Source organism: Doryrhamphus excisus, chromosome 22 (assembly GCF_030265055.1).
Source record: "Doryrhamphus excisus isolate RoL2022-K1 chromosome 22, RoL_Dexc_1.0, whole genome shotgun sequence".
Taxonomy (NCBI): domain Eukaryota; kingdom Metazoa; phylum Chordata; class Actinopteri; order Syngnathiformes; family Syngnathidae; genus Doryrhamphus; species Doryrhamphus excisus.
This window is the reverse complement of record NC_080487.1, coordinates 9,184,981-9,197,237: the sequence shown is the minus strand read 5'-3', so window position 1 is coordinate 9,197,237 and position 12,257 is coordinate 9,184,981. Positions and strand designations below refer to the sequence as shown.

The following is a 12,257-nucleotide window of genomic DNA, read 5'->3' as shown; positions in this document are numbered from 1 at the left end:
GCGTCCGCGCGCCCGTCCGCGCGCCCGTCCGCGCGCCCGTCCGCGCGCCCGTCCGGACACGCGCGCGCCCCCGAGCCGCGCGTACCCCCGACCCGCGCGTACCCCCGACCGCGTCGGGGTGCTCGAGCCCGCTCATCACTGCTTGCAGTTTTAATTATTATTATTATTATTATTATTATTATTCTGACGAAATGACGGCCTTTTTGAGGGCCTGAACATGCCCGAAAACTCACCAAATTTGGCGAGCGCATCAGGTCTGGCGAAAAATTTGATATTTTATGGGTTTCAAATATAATGTCCCAAAATTGGCTCTCTAGCGCCACCTTGAATTTTAAAAAAAATTAGCCCCCGCCACCACTTTCACCGATCGTCACGAAACTTGGTGGAGACGTCTATCGTGACAGGACGGACCAAAAAGTCTCAAGAACCCATATTGGAAAACGAACAGGAAGTCGGCCATTTTGGATGGCGCCGGCCTTTTTCGGGCCAGAAGTTGGGGTCGTATCTCGACGAACTCCTCCTAGGGGGTTTGACCGAATGAGTCCGTTGTTGCATCAACGGACACTAGACGGATGGCCGACGTTAAATTGCGAAGGATTTTGGGATATTCCATACGATGTGGGCGTGGCACGCCCCCAAATTTTGCCCTTTTTCATCTGTCCGGGCCTTGCACGCTGAGCGTAACTGTAGACGTGAATAACTTGGCTCTACGTGGTCAGATCTTCATCATACTTGGTACATGTGATCATGTTCCCGCCCCGAAGGTCCCCGTAGGTCACTTCCTGATTTCGTCGCAGCGCCACCTATTGGCGACAGGCTAAAGGCGTGTCATCTACATGAGGCCTTTTCTGGCAGGAGATTCATCAGATGAACACCGAGGTCACAAGGTCACTGCCTGACAGCCTGGTGAAGCCTGTTGATGGAGCATGATGCAGGAAAAGCGCACGTGGTGGGCGTGGCCTGGCGGCGAATGCTCAGGCCTCGCCGTTTACAAAAAAAGGGTCATCATTCGCCCGCAGAAGGTCGCATGTGCTTGAAAACTCATAAGGGGGGGCAGATTCCAGGCCTGAGGGCCCTGGTGGGGCCCCCATTTGAAACCAAGCCAAATTGACTCACTAGCGCCACCTACAAGTTTTAAAATAATTATCCCTCGCCTCCCGTTGCACGTATGGGCATGATTTTCGGAGGAGACATCACTCGTGACAGGACGCACAAAAAAGTCTCAAGAACCCATGTTCAAAAACCAACAGGAAGTCGGCCATTTTAGGTGGCGGCGGCCATTTGGGGGAGGATGTAGGGGTCGTATCTCGACGAACTCCTCCTAGGGGGTTTGACCGAATGAGTCCGTTGTAGCATCAACGGACACTAGACGGATGGCCCACGTTAAATTGCGAAGGATTTTGTGCTGCTACTTAGGATGTGGGCGTGGCACGCCACCAAACTTTTACTTTAACCTTAACTTTTACCTTATCTGGCCCTGCCTGGTGTCTGGCCTTGCCTTGAAGCAATGTACATCAAAGTCAATACACAGTTTGACTGATAGACTGATGATGTCAGTTGATGGACTGTGATGTGTGTTAAGCACATGTGGTGGGCGTGGCCACGGCGAATGGTCAGCCTTCGCCATTGACCATCGAAGGCTCATATTTCGCCCGCAGAAGGTCACAGGCTGCTGAAATCTTACACGTAAGGTCAGAATCCAGGCCTGAGCGCCCTGGTGGTGCTCCCATGTGACACCAATCTAAATTGACACACTAGCGCCACCTAGAAGTTTCAATTCATTATCCCTCGCCGCCCGTTGCACGTATCACTATGATTTTCGGTGGAGACGTCTATCATGACAGGACACACCTAACGCTCCAGAACCCATGTTCAAAACACAGCGCCACCAACTGGTGGAAATGTATATCTGCTGTAACTTCCTCCCACTTGGTCCGATCTGCCCAAATTTTTTTCTGGTGGTTTGGGGTACCCTCTGCTTTATGACAGTGTGTGTACATACACTATAGCGCCACCAACTGGTGAAAATGTATATCTGCCATAACTTCCTCCCACATGGTCGGATCGGTCCAAAATTTTTTCTGGTGGTTTGGGGTACCCTCTGGTCTATGACTGTGTGTGTACATAGACTCTATAGCGCCACCAACTGGTGGAAATGTATATATGCCGTAACTTCCTGATTCATGGTCAGATTGTCTTGAATTTTTTTTTGGTGTGTTGGGTCAATCTCTGGTCTGTTATACTGTATGTACATAGACTGTATAGCGCCACCAATTGGTGGAAATGTATATCAGCTGTAACTTCCTTCCACATGGTCGGATCGGCCCCTAATTTTTTCTGGTGGTTTGGGGTACCCTCTGGTCTATGACTGTGTGTGTACATAGACTCTATAGCGCCACCAACTGGTGGAAATGTATATAACTGTAACTTCCTTCCGCATAGTCTGATCGTCTCTAAATTTTTTTTGGTCAGTCGGGTCACCCTCCACTCTTTGAATCTGCGTGTCCATAGACTCTATAGCGCCACCAACTGGTGGAAATGTATATCTGCCGTAACTTCCTCCCACATGGTCGGATCTGCCCGAATTTTTTTCCGGTGGTTCGGGGTACCCTCTGGTCTATGACAGTGTGTGTACATACGCTATAGCGCCACCAACTGGTAGAAATGTATATCAGCTGTAACTTCCTTCCACATGGTCGTATCGGCCCCAAATTTTTTCTGGTGGTTTGGGGTACCCTCTGGTCTATGACTGTGTGTGTACATAGACTCTATAGCGCCACCAACTGGTGAAAATGTATATCTGCCGTAACTTCCTTCCACATGGTCGGATCGGTCCCAAATTTTTTCTGGTGGTTTGGGGTACCGTCTGGTCTATGACTGTGTGTGTACATAGACTCTATAGCGCCACCAACTGGTGGAAATGTATATAGCCGTAACTTCCTTCCACATGGTCGGATAGTCTCTAAATTTTTTTTTGGTCGGTCGGGTCACCCTCCACTCTTTGAATCTGCGTGTCCATAGACTCTATAGCGCCACCAACTGGTGGAAATGTATATCTGCCGTAACTTCCTCCCACATGGTCGGATCTGCCCGAATTTTTTTCCGGTGGTTCGGGGTACCCTCTGGTCTATGACAGTGTGTGTACATACGCTATAGCGCCACCAACTGGTGGAAATGTATATCAGCCGTAACTTCCTTCCGCACGGTCGGATCGGCACCTAATTTTTTCTGGTGGTTCGGGGTACCCTCCGGTCCGTTACCGTGTGGGCGCATAGACTGTATAGCGCCACCCACAGGCGGAAACGTATATCCGCCGCAAGTACCTACCGCACGGTCCGATCGTCGCGGATTTTCTTATGGCGGTTCGGGGCGTCGGACGGGACGTGACCGCGCACCCGCCTCGCCGCCGGCGTCGCCCCCTCCTGGCGGAAAATTGCAAGTGCCGTAACTCCCTTACCGCTTATCCCATCGCCACAGTTTTTCGAACGGCGCGTCCGCGCGCCCGTCCGGACCCGCGCGCGCCCCCGACCCGTGCGTACCCCCGACCCGCGCGTACCCCCGACCGCGTCGGGGTGCTCGAGCCCGCTCATCACTGCTTGCAGTTTTAATTATTATTATTATTATTATTATTATTATTATTCTGCCGATTCGACGGCCATTTTGAGGGCCTGAACATGCCCGAAAACTCACCAAATTTTGCAAGCGCGTCAGGTCTGCCGAAAATTTCGATCTGGTGGGGGTCCCGAAAACAATGTTCCAAAATTGACTCTCTAGCGCCACCTTTTATTTTTGAAAAAATTGGCCCCCGACACCAGTTTCACCTATCGTCACGAAACTTTGTGGAGACGTCTATCGTGACAGGACGGACCAAAAAGTCTCAAGAACCCATATTGTAAAACGAACAGGAAGTCGGCCATTTTGGATGGCGCCGGCCTTTTTCGGGCCAGAAGTTGGGGTCGTATCTCGACGAACTCCTCCTAGGGGGTTTGACCGAATGAGTCCGTTGTTGCATCAACGGACACTAGACGGCTGGCCGACGTTAAATTGCGAAGGATTTTGGGATATTCCATACAATGTGGGCGTGGCACGCCCCCAAATTTTGCCCTTTTTCATCTGCCTGGGCCTTGCACGCTGAGCGTAACTGTAGACGTGAATAACTTGCCTCCACATGGTCAGATCTTCATCATACTTGGTACATGTGACCATGGCCCCGCCCCGAAGTTCCCCGTAGGTCACTTCCTGATTTCGTCGCAGCGCCACCTATTGGCGACAGGCTAAAGGCGTGTCATCTACATGAGGCCTTTTCTGGCAGGAGATTCATCAGATGAACACCGAGGTCACAAGGTCACTGCCTGACAGCCTGGTGAAGCCTGTTGATGGACCATGATGCAGGAAAAGCGCACGTGGTGGGCGTGGCCTGGCGGCGAATGCTCCGGCCTCGCCGTTTACAAAGAAAGGGTCATCATTCGCCCGCAGAAGGTCGCATGTGCTTGAAAACTCATAAGGGGGGGCAGATTCCAGGCCTGAGGGCCCTGGTGGGGCCCCCATTTGAAACCAAGCCAAATTGACTCACTAGCGCCACCTACAAGTTTTAAAATAATTATCCCTCGCCTCCCGTTGCACGTATGGGCATGATTTTCGGAGGAGACATCACTCGTGACAGGACGCACAAAAAAGTCTCAAGAACCCATGTTGAAAAACCAACAGGAAGTCGGCCATTTTAGGTGGCGGCGGCCATTTGGGGGAGGATGTAGGGGTCGTATCTCGACGAACTCCTCCTAGGGGGTTTGACCGAATGAGTCCGTTGTAGCATCAACGGACACTAGACGGATGGCCCACGTTAAATTGCGAAGGATTTTGGGCTGCTACTTAGGATGTGGGCGTGGCACGCCACCAAACTTTTACCTTAACCTTAACTTTTACCTTATCTGGCCCTGCCTGGTGTCTGGCCTTGCCTTGAAGCAATGTACATCAAAGTCAATACACAGTTTGACTGACAGACTGATGATGTCAGTCGATGGACTATGATGTGTGTAAAGCACATGTGGTGGGCGTGGCCACGGCGAATGGTCAGCCTTCGCCATTGACCATCGAAGGCTCATATTTTGCCCGCAGAAGGTCACAGGCTGCTGAAATCTTACACGTAAGGTCATAATCCAGGCCTGAGGGCCCTGGTGGTGCTCCCATGTGACACCAATCTAAATTGACACACTAGCGCCACCTAGAAGTTTCAATTCATTATCCCTCGCCACCCGTGGCACGTATCACTATGATTTTCGGTGGAGACGTCTATCATGACAGGACGCACCTAACGCTCCAGAACCCATGTTCAAAACACAGCGCCACCAACTGGTGGAAATGTATATCACCTGTAACTTCCTTCCACATGGTCGGATCTGCCCCAAATTTTTTCTGGTGGTTTGGGGTACCCTCCGGTCTATGACTGGGTGTGTACATAGACTCTATAGCGCCACCAACTGGTGAAAATTTATATCTGCCGTCACTTCCTCCCACTTGGTCCGATCTGCTCAATTTTTTTTCTGGTGGTTTGGGGTACCCTCTGGTCTATGACAGTGTGTGTACATACATTATAGCGCCACCAACTGGTGAAAATGTATATCTGCCATAACTTCCTCCCACATGGTCGGATCGGTCCAAAAAATTTTCTGGTGGTTCGGGGTACCCTCTGGTCTATGACTGTGTGTATACATAAACTCTATAGCGCCACCAACTGGTGGAAATGTATATAGCCATAACTTCCTTCCACATGGTCGGATCTGCCCAATTTTTTTTCTGGTGGTTCGGGGTACCCTCTGGTCTATGACAGTGTGTGTACATACGCTATAGCGCCACCAACTGGTGGAAATGTATATCAGCTGTAACTTCCTTCCACATGGTCGGATCGGTCCCAATTTTTTTCTGGTGGTTTGGGGTACCCTCTGGTCTATGACTGTGTGTGTACATAGACTCTATAGCGCCACCAATTGGTGGAAATGTATATAGCCGTAACTTCCTTCCACATGGTCGGATCGTCTCTAAATTGTTTTTGGTCGGTCGGGTCACCCTCCACTCTTTGAATCTGCGTGTCCATAGACTCTATAGCGCCACCAACTGGTGGAAATGTATATCTGCCGTAACTTCCTTCCGCACGGTCGGATCGGCACCTAATTTTTTCTGGTGCTTCGGTGTACCCTCCGGTCCGTTACCGTGTGGGCGCATAGACTGTATAGCGCCACCCACAGGCGGAAACGTATATCCGCCGGAAGTACCTACCGCACGGTCCGATTGTCGCAAATTTTTTTATGGCGGTTCGGGGCGTCGGACGGGACGTGACCGCGCACCCGCCTCGCCGCCGGCGTCGCCCCCTCCTGGCAGAAAATTGCAAGTGCCGTAACTCCCTTACCGCTTATCCCATCGCCGCGGTTTTTCGTACGGCGCGTCCGCGCGCCCGTCCGGACACGCGCGCGCCCCCGTCCGGACACGCGCGCGCCCCCGACCCGCGCGTACCCCCGACCGCGTCGGGGTGCTCGAGCCCGCTCATCACTGCTTGCAGTTTTAATTATTATTGCAGTTGCAGTTTGCGGTGCTGTAGAACTGCACTGCATCACACTGAGAGGTGTCTTTACAATGTAGGCGCTTTAATACTGTTTGCTTCACATGTAGCTCAGTACCGCAAAAATATGCTCAAAAAGAAACAAATTAATATATCGCAAAAAATACCTAATCATAAAATCAATTATTTATTCATATGAAGGTGTCCTAATAAATGTTTTTTTTTCACCCCAGAGCTCAATATGATGCAATTAGACATGGGCCAGTATGAGATTCTAACTGTATGATAAACTTGGGTAAAAATATGACGGTTCTTAATGCAGTCTATGGTGGCTAATCGTTCCACTCGATCGTAAATATTTCCATACAAAAAAAGCAACATGCAAATAAATGCAATCAGTGGCTCAAAAAAGGGTCACAACCAAGCGTGAAATATGCACAGGAGATTGGGGTCATGACCCCTGCAAAAAATCTGATCCAGCCAATATAACCCCCGAATTAACATACTGTGTCATTGAGGCATAAATAAAGTATCACAGTGTATTTCTAATACAGGCACGCCATATTACCCAGACTCCTTTAAAAAAGGAATCATTCAATAAATACATAAACAGGCACAATTTTAACCCCCAGGCTGCACGGCGATCAAGTGGTTAGCACGCAGACCTCACAGCTAGGAGACTAGGGTTCGATTCCACCCTTGGCCATCTCTGTGTGGAGTTTGCATGTTCTCCCCGTGCATGCGTGGGTTTTCTCCAGGTACTCCGGTTTTCTCCCACATTCCAAAAACATGCTAGGTTAATTGGCGACTCCAAATTGTCCATAGGTATGAATGTGAGTGTGAATGGTTGTTTGTCTATATGTGCCCTGTGATTGGCTGGCCACCAGTCCAGGATGCACCATGCCTCTCGCCCGAAGACAGCTGGGATAGGCTCCAGCACCCCCGCGACCCTTGTGAGGATAAGCAGTAGAAAATGAAGGAATACTACCACATCTAAACTGGTGGTCGAGTGATTAGCGTGCAGGCCACACAGCTAGGAGACCCGTGTTCAATTCCACCCTCGGCCATCTCTGTGTGGAGTTTGCATGTTCTCCCCTGTGCATGTGTGGGTTTTCTCCGGGTACTCCGGATTCCTCCCACATTCCAAAAACATGCTAGGTTAATTGGCGACTCCAAATTGTCCATAGGTATGAATGTGAGTGTGAATGGTTGTTTGTCTATATGTGCCCTGTGATTGGCTGGCTGGCCACCAGTCCAGGGTGTACCCCGCCTCTCGCCCGAAGACAGCTGGGATAGGCTCCAGCACTCCCCGCAGCCCTCGTGAGGAAAAGCGGTAGAAAATGAATGAATGAATTTTAACCCACCACATCCCAACGGTTTACCCAAAGTTACCCCCTTGGTCACAACATAAATAACTCATAATGTTACATTATTATTTCATAGCGTGGTGAATGTGCTGGAATTATGGATTGTGTAGTTTTTATTCATTCGCTTCCTGGCTGCACCGAGTTTCACATCCGTTTCCGTGTCGTGTGATTGTTGTTAGCAACTGTTGCTAAGTGATTGCTGCTTGTTGTTCAGTGGAGAATAAACGGTTTATACCACTTATCCTTGGTTCCTTTATCGTTCTGAATAACATCTCGGTGACCCTCGACTTGAGTGATGTGTTGACCGACATCTATGACAACAGTGAGGCAGTACGTGTGCCTTTAGCAGTTCCTTTAGCAATATTACAACATTTTTAAATGTATAAAATGAAGTCTCTTTTCTATCTCTATCCGATAAAGCGTGACTTGAACTTTAATCTTGATAGCGCATTCACTTCTCTACCCCAAATATTAAGTACGTTAGATTTGCCCAAGCAGAGCTACGTTAAGGTTTATAATGTTCATGCACATTGCAAAGAAAGACTGCACTACCCAATGTTATGTCCATTCCTCTACCTATCAGAGAGGGCTAGCATGCACTTTCACTCTGCCTCCTTGTCCGAAGCTAACTTGCAGCCCCCTCCTGTACTGTATATTGACCACGGTGAGACATTAGAATGGTATTGATCTTCCCATTTCCCGTCTTGACAAGAAATGAAAAATCTAAGGTAAGGGCTTTGAAAATGTGATCTCACTCCACTCATCTTCATTTAATCAGCATTGCTGTTGTGACCTACAGTCCTGAACGCCTCACTGCAATCGTTGAATTTCCTCTCCCACCGACTACGGTATTTGTGTCAGTGTCGCGAACCGGCGGCCAAAATGCAAATGGACTGCACATTAATAAAGTGCACGGTGTTATTCTCCTTCCTTCCTGTCTTGTTCTTCATTCCTCCCAATGAGCCTGCATGGGCACCGCAATAAAGCCTGTTCTTTTTTCACACATAAACATTTTGAGCACAAACTGTTATAATGTGGACATCAGGACTTCTCATTGGTAGAGCCGATCCAGCTTTGAATTAGCTCCTCATGCTGGTGAGCTGGCGAAAAAGCCACTTGGCATCTTGACTGTGTGTCCCAGTAAATAAATTCCAATAATGGATGAGCACTGATGCAAAACTATGAGGTTGCACTGGCTTCATTTACTTAAAGGAAAACTGCGCTTTTTTTTTTGAACGAGTGAGTCACTTATGTGAGACATGAATGCATTTCTGTGCGTTCTAAAGATATAAAAACAGCTAAAAAGACGCAGCTAAGAATGAAATTAATGGGAATCACCTATTGTGCCAATTTAGCCTTCATGATCCCTTCAACTAAGGATTTAAGGGATTTTACCAGAGATGGCCAGCATTGACGATGACTCAGGCCAGAAACAATTTTCGTTGAAAAATCACTACTATTAGGCTATTATTTTAATATGGTGACGATTTGGGTCAGCCGCTATTTGTTTTTGAGTTACTGCTAAGTGTTATGTGTGTTGAAGTTAATGCTATGTGAAATTTATGCAAAGTATGCCAAAAAATATGACCAAAATATGCCAAACAAACTGTAAGTATTGCACGTTATCATGAATGTCTGTTTTAATAACAGTCTTTGTTGGACGCATAGTTGTTTCCCATTACGTGTATTATTACCTGGCTCTTTTTAGCTGTTTTTATATCTTTAGAATGCACAGAAAAGAGAAAGACATGTAATCCTGGCTCACATCATGATTGTGGATGACGGGCAAATTTGAAGTTATCCATCCATCCATTCATTTTCTATGCCCCTTATCCACACTACGGTAGTGGGTATGCTGGAGCCTATCCCAGCTGTCTTTGGTATTCATACCTATGGACAATCTAGAGTCGCCAATTAACCTTACATGCATGTTTTTGGAATGCAGGGGGAGAACATACAAACTCCACACAGTGATGCCCAAGCAGAGAATCGAACCCGGGTGACTGTGTGGCCTACATGCACTGTGCGTGCCCAGTTTTCCTTTAAAATACATTAGTGTGTCTCTAATGTGAAATGGAAGGTAAGTTATATTACTGTAAAGACAAACCTGGACCACAATAGAGACTATATCGGCAAAAGTCTTGGGACACCTCTAAATTAAGTAACTAATCAATTAGCACAAAGGCACTGCAAAAAGAGCTTCATTCATTCACTACCGCTAAACCTCACAAGGGTCGCGGGGGTGCTGGAGCCTATCCCAGTTGTCTTCGGGCAAGAGGCGGGGTACACCCTGGACTGGTGGCCAGCCAATCACAGGGCACATATAGACAAACAACCATTCACACTCACATTCATACCTATGGACAATTTGGAGTCGCCAATTAACCTAGCATGTTTTTGGAATGTGGGAGGAAACCGGAGTACCCGGAGAAAACCCACGCATGCACGGGGAGAACATGCAAACTCCACACAGAGATGGCCGAGGGTGGGATTGAACTCGGGTCTCCTAGCTGTGAGGTCTGCGCGCTAACCACTCGACCGCCGTGCAGCCCAAAAAGAGCTTAAATGGCTAAATGCATATAAACAATACCAATAGACTTCTCATTGAGAAGAGACCCCCCCCCCAACACCACCACCACCTCAGTCCACTTCTAATGCCATTAAACATCACCCCCTCTTCCCCTCCATTCCCTCCACCCGTGGGTGAAGAAACGCATCATTGGAATCGATAAGTGATTGTCGACAGCTGCTTTGCAGTGCTGAAAACATAAACACGCCTTTCCTCCTCTTCCTTTTTTACATTTCCACTCGGAATCCTCCACGGCCATGCACGCACTCAATGGTGGAGAATGACGAGATGACAGGTCGACGATGGTCTCCATTGCTAGATGGAGGACAGTCAAATTCTTCTAGTGAAAAAAAAAAATAACCCATGTGTGTGTTGGGCTTTGATGACACACACAAGCGATAAAAGCGTGCATGCATACATGGCGTGTATCCTGCAGAGCTCACGTCATGACTAAAAAAAAATGCACACATTTTCATTGTATTGCACGTTGACCAAAGGGCCTAAGACTGCACATATATGATATATATTAAAGTGGCTTTCACTGGGCGCACACACTCGTCCTAAATAAAGCACACACACAACACAACACACCTGTCAGTGGCTTCATGACAGCACGTCTTCCTGTCTTTGCATTTTTTCCATGCATGCATCCATTGTCAAAGTTGCATCCTTACCACGGCCGTCGCTTGTCAGCCTTTAGTGTCCATATTTGCCGTGAAATACTCCCCTCATCCATTTGTGCGTGTGTCGGCACCGATAAAAGCCCACTCTTCCTAACGTGTATATATGTGTATGTGTGTGTATGTGATGCCCCCCTTTTTTCCACATGTAAACGACGTCAAGGAAGAGGAGTGGGAGTGGGGGGAGAGAAAGAGAGCTAGGGAGAGAGACGTTACGCCACCTTAGCAAAGACCCCCCCCCCCCCCTCCTTCCTCCCGCCCTCCCTCTCTGTGGGATTGGAAGGTAATGGGTCTTAAAGAAACATTCTTCTAGCATTCTCCGCATCTTTCTGTACCATTCACACACACACACACACACACACACACACACACACACACACACACACGGTGATGCGGTGTGGGGGAGAGGGGGAGGAAAAAAGGCGCAAAGTGAGCGGCGACAGACGTTTTATTTGCAAACACACCATGATTGCAGCGTGTAGCTCCCCTTTCCACAACCCCATAAAATACCGGATTTGTGTGGATGTGTGTGCAGAAACTGTTGTGGAGGTGCAATCCTACCGATTCAATATAACTAAGAATTAATATGTGTTTTTTTGTCATATTACACCTGTTCCCATGATTATATGTATGCATCATAATGAACCATCATTATATGAAATTCCCAAAATGTTCCATTTCATGCAATCTAAAAATAACCTCACCCCAATATTGTTATCATTTAGCGTGCTTGCGTGTGTGTGTGTGTGTGTGTGTGTGTGTGTGTGTGCTGCTGGGTAAACATAAGGTGGTGCTGTCTTTAAGAGAGCAAGCCTGGGAAGGGATGATGTAATGTGCTCTCAGACAATGATGTCATCGACTAAGACACGGCGAGGATTTAAAGTGACAAAGGCATTTTTTTTCCAGAGTGGGGCTTCCTCTAAATTCTGCATCAGCAGCACCTGGGGGATGCCCATTATAAGCAAAAAAGAAGAAAGAGTGGGGAAAAGGCATATAATCAAATATATATTGTGTGAATTAATCAGGAGCTGGAGGGTATTTCAATGCAGAACACAGCATCTTTATTAACATAGAAAAACAAGCACATG

The 12,257-nt window shown here is 48.0% G+C and overlaps 1 protein-coding gene across 1 annotated transcript in view; it reads right to left on the bottom strand.

The window, feature by feature from the left end:
- Window positions 1-11,403, bottom strand: part of LOC131109810 (liprin-alpha-3-like) — a 38,839-nt gene extending 27,436 nt beyond the window's left edge. Inside the window, exon 1 of the mRNA XM_058062176.1 lies at window positions 11,164-11,403. The gene's annotated coding sequence lies outside the window, so the exon portion shown is untranslated. The remainder of the gene's footprint in view (window positions 1-11,163) is intronic.
- Between the last annotated feature and the right edge of the window lie 854 nt (window positions 11,404-12,257).